Source organism: Schistocerca nitens, chromosome 2, assembly GCF_023898315.1.
Source record: "Schistocerca nitens isolate TAMUIC-IGC-003100 chromosome 2, iqSchNite1.1, whole genome shotgun sequence".
Classification (NCBI taxonomy): Eukaryota; Metazoa; Arthropoda; class Insecta; order Orthoptera; family Acrididae; genus Schistocerca; species Schistocerca nitens.
This window is the reverse complement of record NC_064615.1, coordinates 467,007,359-467,013,358: the sequence shown is the minus strand read 5'-3', so window position 1 is coordinate 467,013,358 and position 6,000 is coordinate 467,007,359. Positions and strand designations below refer to the sequence as shown.

The 6,000-nt window shown below is 36.8% G+C and overlaps 1 protein-coding gene across 1 annotated transcript in view; it reads right to left on the bottom strand.

Annotated features, from left to right (window-relative positions):
- Positions 1–889: 889 nt before the first annotated feature.
- LOC126236375 (uncharacterized) overlaps positions 890–6,000 on the bottom strand; it is a 28,789-nt gene continuing 23,678 nt past the window's right edge. Inside the window, exon 5 of the mRNA XM_049945631.1 lies at positions 890–1,131. The gene's annotated coding sequence lies outside the window, so the exon portion shown is untranslated. The remainder of the gene's footprint in view (positions 1,132–6,000) is intronic.

Below are 6,000 nucleotides of genomic sequence, written 5' to 3'. Positions count from 1 at the left end.
CCTCTGAACAGTTTGACAACAATATTTTGAGTTTGTTTATATTCTAGGATTTGAGGGATGGTGCAAGGGAGTTTTGGGGGATGTGAACAGACGGAAACATCAGCAAGGCATGGTCTGGGTGCTATGAGGAGTTGACAATGGGGTTCACTGGGAGTAGGATAGGTGTTGACAGGTAGTGGTGTTCTGAGACTGAGATATGATGTCAATAAATATGATGAACTTTTGGAGATGATGTGTGGTGTGCTCTTCCAGGTGTTGAAGGGTGAGTGCTTCAATTTGGGAGACACGATGTAGGTATTGTGAGTTGCACAGCAACAGTATTGCGAAGGGAGCGGAGAGGGTTCAGGGGTACCTGCAGCATGGGGATCTGTTTTTCTAGTATCACTTTAGGGAATGATAAGCATTGGCACAATCTGAAAATTTGAAGGTCATTATGAAAGGAGGAGTGAAAGCCAGAGAGGAGAATTTTTATGGTTGGGCTGGGGATGGAGGGATGGGGGGAGGGAATATCATGGTTCAGGCAGCATTTGAGGAAAAGGCTGTGGGACTGGATTTTAGCTAATGATAGTGACGTTTCTTAACTGATGCAGGCACATGGAGCACAGATCCGCTAGGATAATCTTTTTAAAGTGTTTTCTGTAAACACTTATTGTTGGTGTTATTAGCTAGTTTTCTTTTATGTTCTGAACCTTACTGCAGAGTTTGTTTTGTTGTCAGAATTTGAAAATTATGGACTATTCACTGTTGCTTTTACATGTAGCAAACTGCATTAACACTTGCGAAGACCAATTAAAACACACAGCATCATTATTCAGGTGTAGCGCTTATTAAAATATTATGGGTATATTATAAAAATATGTCAGGAATGATTGTTTTAATCACAAACCACTCACTAAAAAAGCACATTTATTCACAATATTGAAAAATAATTGTGACACAGTTTTGTTCAGTACAAAAACAATTAAGGAACATAAAAAGTTTTGTACTTTTAGACAGGAAATGAAGCTATGACAATTAATTTTAACAAATAATGAACAGGAATTTTTAGTTGCAACAACTGGCTGTTGTCTTCTGCAGTTTAATTGGAATGCCCAACCAAACATCCACCTTCAATCAGGGGCTTGTCGGATTCTGCAAATAACATGGAACAAACCAATTAATGCCATGATATGAACAATGTAAAATATATTTACCTTCATATCCTCATTAAATTATACTAAGCAATACACAGGGTGTTTGTAAATGAATATCGGGGTTTTAACACTTTATAATATCTTTTACATTAAACTTACAGTCAAATGAAAGAGCAACTCAGTCAAACGAAAGAGCAACTCAAACAGTTGTATTTAGCACCAGTGCGCATGCGCAGCGCGCAATTTTTACGCTGCAATCTGAACTTCACTGTACACAAGCTCTGGATAGGCTGGAAGGGGCCGAACGTCAGGGCTTGCTTTGCATGGCCTCCACGTTCACCCAACCTAACGCCAAGCGATTTTTTCTTTTGGGGCTTCATCGAGGATCGTGTGTACATGCCTCTGCTACCAGCAAACCTCCCTGAATTAAGAAACCAGATTAAAGCAGCTGTTGCTTCAATCACTGAAGACACACTTATCAATGTTTGGGAAGAACTCGGCTATAGACGTGATGTGTACTGTGTGACTAATGGTGCTCACATTGAACATTTGTAAGGTTCTTGGTAAAACTGAGTCGCTCTTTCATTTATAACTAAGTTTAATATAATAAATATTATAAAGTATTTAAAACCCCAATATTCACTTATAAACACCCTGTACTGTCTTTCTCAACTGTAAATAGTTACAGAAGAAAATTGTTTTGTAAAAGGAAAAGAAGTAACCCACAATGTAATTAACACCTTTAACCTAAATATAAAGGTAGTAAAACTGAATCTTAGATAGCTGAGATGCATTCAAGCTACACATTCAAATATTTTTCTATAAACACACGATCAGCATTCTTCTAATAATTTCCGGGTATGCAGCCGGATCCTGTTGAATGTGGCAGAATGTCGACGGGATCCGGCTGCATACCTGGAAATTATTAGAAGAAATACGCCGGGAAAATTTCAGAATCACATGATCAGCAGCCCACCTATCTTTGTCATTCTGTTGTTTTCGAACAGTCGCTTGAGACACTGTGAGTATAATGTAAGATTTCAATAATGGGTTGACTGAACAAAAAGGCAGTGCTAATTTCATGTTGTCATATCACTGCTTGTTGTCTTGGCAAGAAGTATCAGCCATGTGCTAGTACGCAGAAAAAGAATTTTCTGAACTAAAATCTTACTGCTGATGTGGCTTACATGAAGCTTATGGAAGCTACATACTATTCCATAGCAGTAATTGCTGGAGACGCTGCTGCTGCTGCTGGTATTACCCAGAAATATTTCTCAAGTGCTAATGGGGATACTGAACATAAACAGAGGACACCACAAGTTAGTTTGTCATATGGGGGGACAACATTATGGGAGGGTTGGAAAACATGAGCTGGTAGATGCTTAAAGAAGATGCCAATCATTGCACGAAAGTCTCCGTAAAAAGTTTCAACAACCAGTATTAAGTAAAGAATCTATAAATATACTACAGCCTCCTTTGTGTCTACCGTAAAGACTATGAAGACAATATCATACTACCTACAGTGCATATACAACATTTAACCCGACTTCTTATGCTCCATATGTGAATGGAAGAGCAAGAAAACCTAATATGCGATACAAAGGTAAGTGCTCTTTGCCATATTCTTCACAGTGCTTTGCAAAGTGTGTATGTAGATGACGAAGAAGAAATCTGAGTGCTTTATCCCTCATTCCATACGGTTTTCATTTATTCAGCAATAAATTGTAGTCTACATAAACCAGAACAGTCAATGGCATTCCTTAACTCTCATAAGTACACTTTTTAACTAATGCTTTTCAAATTTGCATCCATGACTGACTATACTACCTGATCACCTAAAAGCTTAACATTAAATTGCAAGTATGTTGTTGTGCTGTGCTCAAAGAAGCCTTGTTTGCCTTGCAAACATTTCCGATAGGTATCTATAGTACGGACCTGTAGTTATGATCATATTTTCCTCATACTGTGTATAGATCTCGCAAATGAGTATCAAAATTTGTCTGCAAAAGGACCTAGCCGGAAAAAAAAAAGTGTTTCACAAGTAACCAAGTATGTTGCTTATTCAGGAAACACAAATCTCTGCTCTCCCATGTGACATTTTATAATTACCATTTGAATCTTTCCACTTTAGACTTAAATTTTTACCTCTATTTTTCTTCCATTAATCTTCAGTACTCCATTTTCTGTCGTTTCCTTAAAAATTCACTCTGTAAGAAATTATGTAACAAGCAGTTTTGATACGTCTTGTCCACAACAGGAAATGTTCAGTGAAGAATTTTCATATCTCACGAATGTCAGTAATACCTATTCTCCCATTTAATGGAGATAATTGAAGCTCTCCCTGACCATGTCCTTACTATATACTACTTTTTTTTTAAATTTTAATGAGATTTTTTGTTTTCTACTTGCAAAGCTCTAACCTCTCTCAAAGACTGTCACAAGTTGGATAGTGTGTATCCAAGCAAGCAAAGACTCACTATTCCTTTCCTTCAGTTTTCCAAGACATACAATACATAAGGAAGCTTGGATCTGTATCTTATCATTTACTTTTCTCTGCAGCTGCAGGTTTTAATGAAACATTGGCAATCCTATGCAGTCTGTTTTAGCAGTTGCTATCAGATGAACAACTTTAATTACAGACATCTCACATAAGCAGTGATACCAGTCACCCAAAGTCACACTGAGAAGATCCAATCTCTTCTCGTCATCGCAAGAGGATTCACACCATGTGTGAATCTAGAAACACCCATTACACTGATTACTATGCTGAACCAGCCCACCAGACATCCTGTAGTTCTCCATCCACCAACATTACAGACTATCAGCTCACTGTAGGCCAACTGTCACAACCACAGCCAGTCCCAATGTGCATTATCTTGCTTCCCAACTGTACATTACCTTGCTTCAAAGCACTTTTGATGCAAGGCAGTCATGATGCCGTTACAACCGAACAAAAGACGTGCTCTCTATGCCCATTTTTTCAGACATGGTTGTGGGACTCTGCTGTGCATTACAGAGTGTCAAATCGAACACCTTTCAGCTGTCTAATTGTTATTTTATTTGGCTACCAGTTTCAGCGATTTATTATGCCATCATACTGTTGTTACAAATCTAAGACGCTTTCTTTGCCTGCCCATTGTTGTGCTGTGTCACTTATAAGGGCAGGAGGGTTATCTTAGTACAGGAGTTACTGTGGGATTCTAACACTCTTTAAAAGGAGAACCTGAGCCACTATGGCAGGCATTGTCACTTGAATGGCCAAATAAAACACGTGAAAGATAAAATGCTGGCTTGATCCAGGAACCTGTAGTGTAAAAACTTGGCAGAGAATTAATGTTTGACGTTTTCTTAATGTTTGTAGCCTTTTCAGTACGAACGTTACACAGTATATAACTCAAACAAGAAAGTGTTGATGCCAGTTTTATGCAAATGTTTAAAAAATCTTCAGTTTATTATTTAGAAATATAAAATCTATTTCACTGTATTTCATAACATAAGACCTTCTTCACTATTTTCTAATGCAGAAGAACCTGATTCAATCTTATATCTTATCACCGCCTGGTCAAAACCGCTAAGGATAGAAATTTGGAGAGAGTGTTGATCTTCTACTGTAGGTATCATTTAACATGGTGTTTTTTGAAATTCCACCCCTAAGGGGTCAAATAGGGGGTGGAAGGGTTTTTGGAAATATGTTATTATTAAGGCAATTTTGAAGCTAGACCTATGAAAATAGGTATATTGTTTCTTGGTCAGAAATTAGAAATACATGTTTCAGCATTTTTTTAAAATTTAACCCCTATGGGAGTGAAATAAAAGGTGGATTTTTTAAAAAAATAAAATCATTATCACAGAACTACTAAAATATTTTAAGGCTCTGAAATTGTTTATGTCTTCTCAGTAACAAATAAAAAAACACGTGTTTCACTGATTTTGGAAATTCAACCCCTATTGGAATGAAGAGTTTTATGAAAATATTTCATCATCAAAGCATTTTAAAGCCTAATCTTTGAAAACTAGTATATAGCTACTTGGTTAAACATAAAAAAGTACTTCATTTTTTTTAAGGTGTATACATGGACAAGGAAAAAGAACTGCAGGATTTTTTCCCTGTTAAAAACACACTTTCTCCCTGGTGGAAACACACTTTTTCCGTATTAAGTGACGGTATATTTTCCCTCAGAACTGTATAAATTTGAATTCCACCAAACACTGCACATTACTTTCTGAAGCACTGAAATCGAGATTGCGATGCGCTTTTGTAAGCCAGTGATTGCTCATGTCTCGTAATCTTGCCAGCCGATGACAGCGAATATTCAGAGCATAGGACACGTGATGTAGACAGCCAATAGCAACATCACCATTAAGTAGTGTGAACATGCAATCAGGAAAAATAAATGGTTTAAATTAATATACATACTCTAGCATACCTCATCAAAGTTCGTCAAACGTTTTGCTACATGAAAAATCAGAATACAAATAGTACCAAAGACTGGTTTGGTTTCTCGAGCTAATTATGTCTATTTTGTCACTGTCTGCTAGATAAAACAAAATAGGCCTTTCTAATATTGTAGCAATTGTAACATACACCAAATAAACGAGACTGTTTTAACACAAATGGTCATTTTTATAACACGACAATATAATTCAGGAAGTACCAAAATCAAATGCCTATTAGGCCTACTACAAGAAAAAAAAATTTATGTTAGGAAATAGGTTCACATTTCATTCATACACTCCAGTTTTGCATGCATGAGGTCAAAAAGTAGTAGTACAAAATTTTTACATAAATTAGGAATCTTCATATTCTTCCACAATTTGTGTGATGTCCCTGTTTCTTCTCCTTCCCTGTTGTAACAAACAATCTTGT